The sequence below is a fragment of the Sceloporus occidentalis genome, unplaced genomic scaffold (assembly GCF_023333645.1).
Source record: "Sceloporus occidentalis isolate IW3139 unplaced genomic scaffold, rSceOcc1.0.p SCAF_81, whole genome shotgun sequence".
Lineage (NCBI taxonomy): Eukaryota > Metazoa > Chordata > Lepidosauria > Squamata > Phrynosomatidae > Sceloporus > Sceloporus occidentalis.
Window position 1 is genome coordinate 3,341,883 of NW_028317061.1, and position 15,698 is coordinate 3,357,580.

Below are 15,698 nucleotides of genomic sequence, written 5' to 3' on the forward strand. Positions count from 1 at the left end.
ATACCAGAGAGATTTTACATCCCCATTAAATTAACCTATGGTGCTTCCAGATTAAATAAGAAAAAATATATGTAGTAGAACTCTACCCAATGCATATTATTCTATGAGCAGTAATAAAAACTTCCTTTCCGAGGATTTGTATAATTATTCCTCCTGATAGGCGTTGAACTGCGTTCAGACATCAAGGTGAACAAAGCTGGTTCTAGGAGCAATTAACACCCCAGACAAGAATATACTTTAGCTCCACTACTACCATTTTTTTTTTCTTCATTTTAGGTAGTATTATGTGTTTGTGTGTTTACGTAATTTAATTTATTAACACATTTGATTTGTCTTCCTGTTTTATCTAAACATTATTGTTTCCTAGGAAGAAAACACCACTGCCTAGCGTCCCCATGATTCAGATGCCCCATTGAGTTTCCCAGGGCCTGGTGCTAAGTCTGGGCTTTGGAGGGTGAAGAGAATTCAGGTTAGAACAGCAAGCTATTATGCCGTAGTCAGTAAAAACACAGAAAATAGCCAGTATAAACCCAGAACTGAGCATTTTTTTAATAATACTTGTATTACATTACTGAAAACATTTAAAGTGTTTTATGGGTCACATATATGATATGGAGTCAAGGTGTTCAAATTCCAGCAAATAGGCATGTCATCCAACAATGGATGTTGAGTTAGAAATGTGAGACACAGAGAAGCAATATAAAATATTCCATGCAAATTCAGGTCTTAAGGTGCCATCTCGTCATCACATATATATTATATTATATAATATATCATATATATATTATATTATATATATATATATGATGTACATCCATGTGCAATGTTTCTAATACAAAGAGTGATACCACTCACAAGAGCAACAAAATACAGTTCACCAGTTTATACTCCATCTTCTTTGTTATTGCATTAAAAAGCCTTGTAAAAAGATCAGGAAAACATAAATGGCATTGTTATCTTTATCTACAACTTTGTTTTCCTTACATATTTTTGATTGACAGTGTTTTATTGCAGATTCATTCTTTTGTACAAAAGCAAACTCTATAAAATCCCAATGGTAACATTTTCAATTGGATTTGAACTATATTAAAACAATTAGTTCCATGTTTTGTGACGATTAAACAACAAAAGACTTGGGCCACGGAATAAGAATGTTTGTTTTTTTCCGGTGGGATTAGTTCAACCATATCCTCACTGAAAGAATAAATGACATGTGAAGTGTTTTAGTCATGGGTATTCTGTTGCTTTCCTATAAAGAATTGTTGCAGTAGCAGATCGCTGCATGACATAAGTGTCTCATAAAATAAATCTTATGGAAAAAAAATCCCCCATCTAAGACTTGTTCCTTTATGGAGTCTTTAGTCAAAGTTGATACCTTTTATTGGGCCGTCATAGGAAAACAAATGAAGGTTCATAAGCTTTTAGGACCTTAGAGGTCCCTTCTTCAAATGGAATGGTGACCTCTCAGGTCCAGAAATCTTATGTAACTTTTCATCTTTGATCCAATAAAAAGTATTACATTCAACTAAAGACTGCATTTTCTCTTGGCTAATACCATTTATTCCCATTTTCCTTATTGTCGCTTAATGACAGTTGGAATCCTTATAGTCTGTAAAAAATGTTTGCTTTGTACTATGTTACAAGTTTCCTGTAGTTTGTAACTAATTGGAAGTTAGCAGCAAACTGTGTTGGCTACCAATTGTATTAAAATAGAGCAATTCAAATATTTTAGAATGTGTTATACCGTATTTTAAATCATTTACCATTTGGTCACTCTGTATTTTCCGTCATTGGAAAAGCAACATTACAAAATGTGCAAGCTGAGTGAGCAATTCCAACAAATGAGCGTCTGGCTGGGTCTTTATAATGGAATAATAATCAGTAAGGGGTTAATAATATATTGCAAATAGTTTTTAAAAATGTATGCCTCCCACAAAAATATATTTTAAGGTGACAGTAATTTTTAAATAATAGCAAAATTTGTAAGAAGGAACCTTGGATTGCTAAATACATATTTGCATGAAATATGATGATGGAAGTCAACTTCATATCAGATTTTATTATCGTGAACGAGTATTAATGCTCATATTCCTAGGGAGGTTGAATAGATTATGGAATCTGATAGGATATCTACAATAGTTTTGTTAAGGGGAATAGAGGTCACATAACTTGGGAGAGGTGTTGAAAGAGTTGATGTGCAGTAAAACCGAGAGGACTTTGGAGGAAGTTTCTCAAACTTAACGTCCTTTCTTTAGGAACCCATCACCCCAACCCGAGGTCAGGGAAGGCACATGCCTTTTCTTTCTTTGGACCAGTCTCGATACTTTACCCCAGCTGTATAAAAGGTCAGACTTCCCTACTCCGCAGGTATATACATTTGCTACATTACAGTGGTCTCCTTGTACCCTACACCAAGGGAGAGCAGACAGCTATGCTCTCTGTATTGATAGTTATTTTTAATAAAATAACAATCCTTATGACATATAGTTAACAGTATACATTGCAAATTATTGTAAAAATATACCACCAGTGAAGTAATGTTAAGACACAATGGGGTTTTTATATCATCAGAAAGACAAATAAATAGCGTAATAAGGACATTCCGGCCTTTAAGAGTTTACAGAATAAACAAAACCTTGGGCGATCTCCAAGACACAGTAGGAGGACTTCCTCCCTTCTCGGCCTCTGTCTCCTTTGTGAACCGAAGTCAAGCAATTTTATTTCCCAATTTAAGTGAATGTTTTTATAAGAATGCTGATAATTTATACAGGAAATTGCATAACGTACAGTTGTCTAAAAGAGTTAACAGACTGCTTTAAGCTAATGGCATGATATTGTTTGGTTTAGTGCTGGGACTGCCTTTTATGGACTCAGGAGAACGTTACATTATTGTTTTTTCTTTTCTTAAAGAAAATGGAACCCCAGAAGAAAGTATATTTTTATTGAATACTATAGCCTTTTAATTAGTCAGAGTTTAATTGAAAACGAAAGCTTTATATTTGTTCCAGAAGCTTTTCAGGTAATATCTGAGGATGTCATGACATGGCCATGTGGTGTGACGAAATCCCCAGTCCTTGGATGGGAGTTTTTCGAATGGTGTTTGATGGGTATACGTTGAAGTCTTGTTCTGTTTAGTCTGTTATTGGTCATTATTATGTGTATGCCTTTTATGGTTTTTAGGTTGCACGCCCCCCTTTCTGTACATTTCTTTTGCAATTAATATAATCAGTTACTTTCAAGTAGTATCTGTCTGTGTCTTTGTAAATTAGTGAGATGGATCAGTAAAGGGTTAATATTAAACATGGCATAAGAAAGGGCGATACGAGTGGAATAACTGAATCCATAATTCTTTGTTCGTGGCACAAAAGCAAAACAAAAGGTGCTGATGCTTGGCTTTATATACTATCTTGATATATACTTCTGAGAGGAGCAATATTCTAGCAATAAAGATGGTAGTAAAATTCTCCTAGCAAAGGATTGAATGGGGCATTTACAGAACAGACCCTGGTGGAAGGCCAGATATTTACTACAATGTAAAATTACTGCATGTCGGCCAATAAATTTCCCACCAGAATTACAGAATTTTACAAGTAATAATTTCACTGGAACGTGATTTATTGTAGCAATAAATTACCTAAATGATAAGAGGAGAAGAAACCAAGAGACCTTGTCGGTTTACAGCAGGAAAATTTATCAATGATATAATATTAAGCAAAGCCACTCTAACCCCAAGGAGAAAATGTAAATTCTGTGTAGGAAGAAATCAGTAAGATATGACAGGTTGGGGAGAACTTTAGGTGTATGTGCGCCTTACATGAACTATACATCCTACTTTTTAACTATAATGGAAAACATAGTTATATCGCTGTAATGCGTTTAAAACCAGATACAATTTCTTAATACTATTTTCTTAATATCTAAAAGTAACAAAGTCACAATAATACTGTATGACACTGTTATAATGTGTAAATAGACTGTAATATCCATATTATAAAACCCATAGTCTTGTTAAAGGGATGAGTCCTTTCAATGCAGGTGACCTTCAAAGTGTGGGGAGAGAACCGTAAAGTGATTGGCAGTTTAGCTTACGTTTGATTGGTTCCATCTTTATCACAGATGTCAGACACTATAGAACAGGTTCATACAAAAAACACTCTCTTTGTTGGCTGTATTCATGAATTTGTAGACATATGGATCAGGTTCTTACACGTTGTCCGTTCTCTGACTGTAATAAACCCAAACAGAAGGCTGTATAGAAATCAAAGTTCTCATCAAAGGCTTTTGATTTTCATGCCTCCCAAATATTTAAAGAGTTAAAAGAGGGATAGATTTGCTTCAGGGAACACAGAGTTTTGGTTAGGTGGATGCATGTAAATTTAGTCCATCAGGTTTTCCTAGCAGGTCATGCTGTATATGGGTAAGTAAGGGACACAGTACTAGGTCTGCCATTTTGCAAGCAGAAGAATGGCTTCCTAATTCAGTAGCACAAATAAGCTGGGTTTGAGTCTTATAAAACTGTAAAAATTGATGGGTTTTCTCTGAAAATGATCATGACCTGGGAATGATGGAGTCATTGGCACCCAATGTCTACTGAGACATGTTCCCTGCAGCTTGTTCAATTAAAGAAGACTGTTTTATGTACAACTTGATAAACATATCTTCTTGTGACCTCATTATGACATCATTACACCTTTAGCATTCTTTCTCAAATTCAACTTTTCAGTTGTGTTTTGTGTTATTCCCGTAACGTAAATCCTTGTGCTAAAGATTTATGTGCTTCACACCTGTTTCCCAGTTGTTCCGTCACACACACACACAGGAAAATAGTAAAATTTCAAAATGTAAAAAAAAATAATTAGATGCAGGTGGCTCTCAGACGTTTTCAAACAGCATGTTGTATTAAAGATTGTTTCAAAACTTCACATGTACCTTTAATTACCCATTACCTCACAAAATAAAAATCATTTGAACTTCATCAGACTTAAAGAGGAAGCAACTCAGACTGAGGTTTAGTAATTTGTACTGTAATAAGTAAAAAAAATATATACAAATTTCATGCAGTAAATCTATTCATTTTTTTCTAAAATATTTATAAATCACGGAGGTCCCTGTAGTTGAAATAACTTAAGTTTCAAGAAACTTCTAAACGTGACCATGAATGATGAGGATTGTAATATACGATTGTAGGTTTTGGATCCCAATATTGCTAACAGATTAGACCTTGTCATGGATTCACAGAAGTATTAATATTAGTAAAAAAAATCCCTTGTTAAGAAAAGAAGTTTCCTGAACACGGTTAATATACAGCTATAATTTTGAACACATTGTGTGTGTGTTGAAGGTCGGTCTGTAACATTCTTTATTATTTGGGGAGGCGAATTTAATCTTGAGGTGTCTCGTATTACACTGCTGTAATTCTCCGCATTCCATTTTTACCTTGGACTCCTTGTAAGAAAAAAGTGTCTGAACAAGTGTACTCTAATATAAAAATAACTACCTTGCACAATTTCATTTAAACGTGTTTGAAAACTGAATTTTGTTCATAACAATGTGGGATAGATTTTCTTTCTAAAATTTCAGTTTAAACTATTATTAAGAAAATAATAGACTCATAGACCATTAATGAAAAGGATAGTAATAATAATTTAATTCATTCACATTTAAAATATGTGCTTTGTTTAGACTAAAACACGTAAGCCCTGGAAATGCCACCTGAATTTTTATTGCAGATTTAAATAGGTGAAATTAATTTTGTTGCTTTATGCAGGGCCATCTCAGCCTTTTTTATAGGAGAAACTCATTGAGTTTCGCCGGGGCATAGAGGAATAAGAGACAATACATTTCATCTTATCTCGGCAAATGGATTAGCGAATAAACCCAAACTAGGCCAGACGGGGGCCAACCCTGGCACTTTAAGGCCAAATGATGTAGGTGTAGCCACGACAGTCTGCGTGCGCGAGTGTACAAATGGCCACCACAACTACAGAAACCCGTCTACCTCTGAAGTATCAGTAAATATGTGGCACTATTGGCTAACGTCCCATCAGGCTTTTGCCCGGTGTGCCAGATGGCTAGTATGGGCCAGAACCCCACTGATTTCTGGGTGAGGGCACAGAGAGTATTAAGAGCTTCCAAATTTTACAATATATGTTTGATCGCCTCTGATGTTAGTTAACAATAAGGATGCTTTGGTTTGCAAAGAACTTAAAAATATCCAACGGAAGGCAGGACCAGACTGGCGATGACGAGGCGGCCCTGGAACTTTAAGGCACATCCAGCCGCACCCTACAACACGTGACACTGTCCACCAGCGGCCCACCCGTTTTCAGATCACAAAATTAACTTACATCATGTTGCCCACGTTATGCTAAAAGTCACAAGTCACTTGTAATCATTAGTCAGAAATCATTCTCCATGGGGGAAACATTATTTTCAGATCCGGTTGCTAATTAAACATTTACAGACAAAAGCAAAGCGTCGTGAGTTTTCAAGATCTTTCATAATGCTTACTGTAAATATATGACACCAGCCATCTGCTTTCTGTGATTCTGCTGGCTCTTTTCTTTTTTTTTACGGAATATTACATTGAAAAATAATTTATTCTGTAAAACACAACTAGGTTTTTTAAAAAAACATCTTTTAGAGGAAACTATAGGCGACTCATGAGTACATTAACCCTTCAAGTGCAAAGACTGTATGGGGGTACATAGATGAGCACCTAGACCCTGTGCCAAAAAACCCCCCCAAAACATTTTTCCAGAATTATCTTCATTCTGGCCAAGAGGGGTGACTGCAGATTTTAAAGTCTGAATTTTTACTGAACACTACCCAGTCCCTGTACAGTTTGCTTCCTTTTTTTATGCATTTTTATTTATTTTTTGTTACTGCTAGAGAGGTACACATAATGTAAGAGGAGAATAAGTTTTCCCTGCTAAAAAAATATATTTTGCCAGCCATCTCTATAATGCAGCAAGTGCAATACAAAATGTACAGTACTAGATAGATAGAGAGATAGATAGATAGATAGATAGTCCAAAGTTATTATTATCGATCATTATTAATTATTAATAATTATTTATGTAGTACCAACAATTTATGCAGCGCTTCTTACAGTACGTATATTGAAAGGGTTTGACAAAACTTGATCTGACTGACTAAGACAAACCGATATAATTCGGTAAAGCAAGCCCTGCTCGTAGGTTTACAGTCTAGAGGTAAATTGTCTTTAATACAATGTCTAGGGCATATTTAACTGAATTTATAATAACAGAGTGAACATTTTCCTTTAAATTTATTTTTGGCTGTCAATTGGACACCTACATGTCACAAGGATGAACAAATGCCATAGGATTCCCGCTCTGTATAATTGTTGAATGATTTCAGTACGGGCGATGAAATGTCTGTCCATCAAACCTGACTTGATACAATACAGAACGTACAGTGCTCTGTCTTTTTTCTGTCAGTGATATTTTTATCTGCAAAAAGAGAAATTTACATGACAGGGCTTAAATAAATAATATTGTTCCAGCACAAGGGTTCGTTGTGCAGCTGACAATGTATCCCGTCTATGTTGAGTGCTGGTTTGCAGGAATGCATTGAAACGTAATGTAAAAATAAACATTAAAGCTACTGATTTTCATTGTACTGATAACCGTAGGTAAAACGGGAACTGTCCAGTATTTATGCTAAATCTGACGTAACAATAAAATGTGTATATGAATCACCCCAGTGTGTACCAGAGAAACGAACTGAGAAACTCACACAACATACACAACAAAGGAAGGGTTTCACTACAGTAAGGGCAATAAAGATATGGATTTCACTGCCAAGAGAGGTAGTGCAACCAAATACAATAGAAAAGCAGAACATATACATAATTGCATAAACATATTAAAAAATAACAATATTTTAAAGCTTCTTTATCCAAGGAGAAATCTGATTGCCTTTTGGAGTCCCCTAAGTGACAAATTCTGAAAAATAGCATCATTTTTTCCCTTCTTTTGGATCAAAAGCAGAAAGGATAGGTAGAACTTGATTGACTTAGGTCTTTTGTCAACCTTAATTACTATGTTACTATACTAAAAGGGGTTGTTTCACTGAAAAGAAAATTGTAGAAGTGCTTGTAGGAGAGATAAAGTTTCATCTCAACAGAGAATTCATCATGTAGGCTGAACCTTGCCATGTTTTTCCTGTAAGAATCTGTGACTTTCAAGAAATATCACAAATCTAGTTAGAATTGTCTATATATCAGTGGTCAGAAGTTAGCTGTAATTGACTAGAATTGATTGCTGTGCTAGAGGTGGGCAAAAACATTCACCCACCTCCAAAATTTGGTTGAAAGTAACACTTTAAATCCTATAGAAGCTGCAGAGGAAATGTCCATGTTATCATAGCCATTTACGTAACCACTCAAGCCATGACGACATAATACATGCAATATTTTACACTCATCAATGATCCCATGGTGGGCATTTTACCCATTCCTACCCAGGGACATGTTTATACAAAATGTTATATGGGTGTTTTTATGTTTTGACCATGAGTCTCTTTTGCAGAAATACTTTTGCAGCAATCATCAGCAGCGATAGACCCATGTACTGTTGAACACCCAAACAATTACCAAAAATAATCTTTCATAATTCCTGTCAGAAACATCTGTCATGTGATATAAAATCAGGCATTGCTTGTTGACATAGAAACTAAAAAAGATTCACAGAAGGTTCTGTCTTGTTTTTATGCGGAAACTTTAAATGATAAACTTGTACCCCAGCTAGTGTTTCCTCCTGTTGAATGCGTGGACCTTAGACGTCTTTCCTGCCCAGCCGCAAGGAAGGCTCTTAGTACAAAGGAAAGAATAGAAAGATAGGAAGAAGAAAAGTGTAAAAAATACATATAGTGATTTGGAACAAGGGGTTTATTTACTAAAGCCTGAAGTATCTCAACAGCAAAGAAGAAGCTAAACTCGAATAGCAATTCAGCAAAAATCAAGATGCTGTTGAACTTGGTTGAGTGCCGTTGATTTTTGTCAGGTTCCCCATCCAGTTGTTTGTTGCCCTCAACAGCTGCAGGAGGAAATGTATGCGGGCAGGTCCCTCATGATATGGATGAATTCACTATTCATGAAGCTTATCTGAACTGTGTTGACCTGAGTCCCTCTAAATGAAAAGGATAAGCCCAGGAGGCCAACCTGCTGGTAATTTTCACGGTTAACCTGTAATTGGCATTGATTATGGCTACTTAATCAAAATACCTACAAAAAAAGGGGAATGCTAACAAAAACAGAAATTAAAACATAACCTTTTTTCCAAAGCTGCCTTCAAACAATGCTGAATCACTTAGAAAAGATTGTAGAAAAGGCTGAATCAATTAAAACTGTGGAGATCAACTATCATCTCAAACCTGTAAATAATTTTCCTATTTGGGGTTAAAGGGTGGTAATCTAAAATATAAATCACTCGATCCCTCATCACTCCCATAAATAAGTCATTTCTGTTTTTGTTACCCATTTTTGCTAGTCTGTTATAGATTTGGTATAATTCCCATTGTTAAAAAAAAATTAGAATTTGGAACCTTTCGTTTGCGGGCACTTCATATAGTGTGAATCTCTGTTAGTATTTTAGCTGTCACTGGGTATTTTTCTCATTTTTTTTCTCCGGTTTAGTGGAAAAATAAACATAGTTTATAAAGCTCCAAAATGTATTATTCAATATAAGGCATTGTTAACTACAGTCAACTAGTTTTAAGTTTAACCCACTACACACCAAATATTTCTGTCATTGCTGAGGGGTTTACTCCCAAGGCCAGGACATTTACTAAACCTGAGAATGCAAATGCGAAGCCACTATGCTTTAATAACTTATTTCCCATAATACTGACTTCCCATAACGAGAGACCTATTTGAGTACAGCTGCAAACATTTAGAAGCCACGTAGTAATTTCACATGAGAATGCTTCAGTAACAAGCCAACGCTTAAATGGTCACAGAGCAGAGGTATCAAACTCCAGGCCTCAGGGGCCAGAACCAGGCAAGATGTCCTGGATAGAGCATCGGTAGCCCAATCAAAATAGTTTGAACTGATTAAATCCGGGGTCGTACTGAGGATAACAAGGCGGCCTTGCCACTTGAAGGCCAGTGGCTGCTTTTATCTTCATGTTGCATGCAGCCAGGTAGGTTCAGCCGCTAACCACACACTACAGCACCTGGTCCGCCGCTGGAGCTAATGGAGCGACGTCGATCAGCAGGCCACTGCGCATTTGCCCGGTGCGCCCGATGGCCAGTTTCATTCACTTGGATTCAAAGCAGGGATGTGGACATCTAGGCCTGGAGTGCATCTGTGCCATCTTTTTTTGCTCCAATCCTAATGGAGGAACACTATGTATTATTTTTTGCAGAACTTTGGAAAATATATTTTCTGTTAGGCATAAGAACCTACATTTTAAAAGAAGAGGTATACAAAGAGAAGCTTAAACTATGATTTTCTTTCTTCCTCTTCCCCTCTGTTGAGATAGAGGTAGAAAGAAAACAAGTCACCCAGAGGAATAAAAGTGATAAAACCCACAAACAGAAAGCTCCACAAAAAAGATTTATGCATTTGATCACCCACACACATACACACACACACGCACACACACACACAATAAATCTTGTGGTCATATCTTCCATACATACTTCTTGATAGTAGTAATCAATGGCAGAGCTTCAGATATGTTCAGGGTTACTTTTTATTAAACATGAATGCACAGGTTGGTTGAGCTTAGTAAACACATCTCACCTCCGAGCCTTAACTAAGCATCATGACTAATCAAATCCAACGAGCTGCAAGATGAATCAGATTGACCCTGCATCATGCGTAGTTAAATTCATGAGATTAATATCCAGCACGCACAGATGGAGATGGCTTAAAGCGCTGAAAGTCTGTTTACAGCTGTTCATCAAAATTCCAATGGTCAGTAGCAGCTTTACTCCTTGAAAAAATCGTGATAATGTGAAAGAGTGTCAAATTCTCCAACTGTCATCAAATCACCGTGCCTCCATCAACAAAAATATTTTACATGCTATATTTGAAGGTTCTTTGGTGTCATGTTTTAATATAATAATTACTATATAATACTATTTTTTACTATAATATTTTCTATATTTGATGATGGTGGGCTTGACAATCATCATCGTTTCCACGATGACGAATGTTGTTATTTAAAATTTAAAAAGGACTCAATATGCTCCACATACAGACCCATTACTGAGTTCCATACCCAGTCTTGTTTTATTAAAAACTAAAAGAAAAGGCATTTTGACATGAAATGTCCTATAAATATTTGTATCAGATTGAGTGCCATTCCAACAGATCAAAATAGCATTTTTTTTATATAATTTTTAAGTAATTCAATAGTACAAATGTGTTTCTTATTAATTTGACAAATATAATCATTCAGGTTAAAAATCCTTGGAATGCTTTAAAAACTAGTTAAATTACATATTTCATTTTGAATTGAATTTCAGAAGAGTTAATATTTTTAATAGATAGGATACTGCATATTTCTTCAAGTCAACCTGCAGCCAGTTCTTGTTATGTTTATTATATTTTGGAGACTTTTTTCTTATAAAAGGAAGAACTCACATTATGTTCTTTTCTTTTTATGGTAAATGTATTGCCTTTGAGTCTATCAAAAAAATGAATGTTATTATTCATTCCAGGCTTAATTATTATAATTAGGATGTGCAATTTGTAAAGTTGGCTGTCGCTTTATGCCACATTATGCATAATTCCCTTTCTCTTTTAAATTAAGCAGGTTTAATCAGTTTCCCTAAGACAGTGTCTGGTCATGTCTTTTTACTTTACTCTTTGATTCTGACATTGAATGCAGGTCCAGACTCCTACATAATTAGCAGGTTTGATATGTTTAACTTTCATGATGCTTTCATCTCACCATTAATCCTTCGCATCTGTGATAGACACATTGGAGATCTCTGGTTGTGCTAATCCAGGAATGGAAAAATCCAGCAGGATCGTCCTATAATTTAACCCAAACAATGTCATTTAGTCTCAATTTTTTGTTTAGCCTGTTTGTCTTCTACTTTTTCCTGGCCAGACTAAACCTTTATCAACTTGAAATAGCCATCTGTTATGAGGCAAACCAAATATATTCCAAAAGGAATTTTTATAAAGCGATGTTGGTTAATTAATAAAATCTAAACAATGGGTTACATAGGCAAATATATAATGCATTTCGGAATCAAAAGAATTCCATGTTTAGTCAATGTGTCCATAATATATATATTTGCTTGTTATTTTTTTTGACAGATAACGGGCTGTTTAGTCTAAATAGTTCAATATAAATATAACTCAAGTTTAAAGTGAAATATCAGTATAATGGGGAATGTGAGAGATGATAAGTGAACCCAGTCTAACACTTAAATATCTTTCAGATGATTCTTAATGGAACTTTGTTAAAATGTTAATAGACTAGTTGGGAAATTAAACTTTTACCCACCATATACAAAATGACATGGTTCATCATAGATAGATAGATGGATGGATGGATGGATGGATGGATGGATAGGTGGATGGATGGTCGGATGGATGGGTGGATGGATAGATAATTTGATCTTGGTTGAAAGGTGCAAGAATAAATCATCATGAATATTCAAATATTTATTGTGTATTTGTAGGGGGAAAAAAGAAAATATGCAATATTTGCAAAGGGGTTTTCACATACTTAGTTTAGTATTATAGTACTTTACTACTGTGTAGTTCTTTGAAGTACATTTCAGTGCTATGTTTCTTTAATTTTGCTGATTAGCATTATTTTATCTCTATAAGAGCAACCCACTATTAGGTTCTGCCTCAACGTCTGCTTGGTTTAATTGAGCATATAGGTCATTATCGGTACCCATAAGAACAATTCATTATAAATATCCCTATTGTATTCTTGGTTCTGTACTGAAAATGGATCAGAATTTAGATCCATCACATCTGGATTACCACTAATTTGGATTTAAGCCTTTCTTGCTTATTTTGGCACCTACAAGACATATATATATATATATATATATATATATATATATATATATATATATATATATATATATATATATATATATATATATATATATATATATAGCTACAGTAAATATGAACATGTATTCCTTTGCTGTATATTGTAAAAAATACTGTACACATTGTAAGAGAAGCTCTGGCAGTCCAAATTCTTTTAATCCTGTCAATAACAAGAGCATCAATCACTTCATTTGTACTTAAATCACTATTAATTGTGCTGTTGGCCAAGCGTTATTTGTGAATAAATGCCATGGTAATTTAATTAATTTCGGCAAATTCTCTGTCCTTGAACTTAATCTAGAGAATTAGCTAACAAGGTATTAGGAGTCATTAGCAAATCTACATATTTTCCTAGTGTGTTCTCTTGGGAATAAGATCTTTGGCACATTAATGTCCTGGTACTTATTTCCACCGTTGCTGCATAAAATACTATTTTATAGAATTAAAGGAATTTATTGGCATGGTAAAGTTGATGTCATTTAGAGTTTGATAGCATTAAACTACATGATGTTAAAAGGTTAAAAATACATAATCATGGGGGTTGTTTAAAAGGAAGGTGTTAGGACGGGGGTAAGTAGGTTGGGTAGGAGCCCAGTTGTCTGTACCCCATGATGTATGGCGACAAACTGTTAAGTACAGACAGGCGAAGAGACTCACACGCAGGGGTGGATTACAATGAAAAGTCTAAATTAAAGGATATTGGCTAAACAGTGTACAGTATACATAGGACTGTTTTAAACATCAGAACAAATCACAAACAGGATACAGGCTGAAGGTAAACTCATGGTTTGGAAAGTCTCTGGACAGCACACTGCGGCTGGATAGCCCACACGGACAGGGAGCCCTCTGGCACACAACGGGAACATGGCTGAAGCCATTTGGACTAGGACAGGCACCTTGGACTCGGATAGGAGACGAACTAGGGCAGGCACCTCAAACTCAGATAGGAGACGGACTAGGACAGGTACTATGGACTCAGATAGGAGACAGACTAGGACAGGCACCTCAGACTCGCATAGAGCACACGACAGGAACTCACAGGGAGATAAAACGTGGTCAGCCAAGCCGGGTCAGAGAGGCAGTGCACCAAAATCAGGACTGTCCCACAAAAACTGGGACAGTTTGGAGGTATGGATAAATGTATGGGATATGGAATGGAATGCCCTCCACAAAGCCTGTCATACGTGTCCCTTACTATGGTGTATTGTTACATAATGATTTTGAGAGTAGCTCTTCTTCCTTAAATGTGCTGCGTCAAACATTAATTGCAGTAGGATACTCTGTAGCATGTCAAGCAAACAAACCTTAGCAAATCTCTAATTTTATTCTTTCCTCCTGAGGTTTAAGCACATAACTACAGCACAGAGGTTTAAGTAGTTTTTGTTTCTATGGCAACAGCCTCAGTGTCTGCTGTTAAGTCGCATGACTAATATTTCAGGCAGAAATTAGGAATAAGACCCCATTTTATACAATTACGGAATTATTTCTGGGAAGGTGTTTGGGCATTCCATCGCAATAGAAATGATGTTTCTAATGTGTAGCTTAGTTACAAAACGTTACAATAACTCACATTATATTTATTTATAGAGAGCTAGCGGACTCTGTGGCGCTATTACAGTAGGGGTACAGAGAACTGACATTATACAAGCTGACCATAAGATTAACAAATGTCACGACGTACTGATACAGAAGGAGAAGAGGGATTTGTTTTCCCGAGCTTACAACCTTCTAGAAGGTTTGAGAAGGATGATGAATGCACAATGTGTGGTTTGCACAATGTATATTGAATTACCTTCTTCCTACAGCTTGTCTTCTCTCTGTCCTTATGCACTGTTGGATTCTCATTATCAGAGGCATCACTCACAGCCAGATATGGTCTCATATCCTGGTACTCCATGATTTGAATGGCATAAATCGTCTCTTAAAGCAGTGTATGGAGGCAGCGTTGGCTCGTCACAGCCTCCATGGTGTAAATGGAGTGGTTCTAACCGATCCATTCAGCAGTGGCACACCGGAGAAGCCTAAACTCCTAAGTGGACTATCTGCCCTCTGATTTTGCAGCGGCGGGGGGTAGACTTCTGCCCCTTGTACCTGCCACCCTATTACTTCTCTGGTTCCAGCAGTATGTTCTGGACACTGCCTGCGTCAATATCTCCCACCTAACCAGAGAGAAGATTTGCTGCAGTAAGTGAGCATCGCACGGTGACTTTACAGTCTCTTGTAAACTGAATTCACCATTGCCTGCCACAATAAAAACAATGCTGGACATATATTGAGCTGTCTCAATTCGGCGTGTAACTGTGCTTTAGTGCTGTCCGTTTATCTTTCTCGATCCCTCTCTTTTGTGTATATGTATCAAGTCTTTTTTTTTTTATTACTCTGTTTTTCAGTATTTTTTTCTTTATTTCTTTCCTATATTGAAGCTCCCTTCTCCCTCCTAGATATGAAAACTAGAATGAATACTTGGTTTTACGTAAACCAATGCAATGGGTGACCAGTCCCAAACATCCTTTTCTCAATGAAAGAAAAAAAAAATACACCTTTTTGATATTAAAATATTAGGCATAGTCTTTGTCTTTCTATCAGTAAATTTCCACTTACTAAATTAACATAAGTGATATTTTAAGTTGCTTTTCAAAC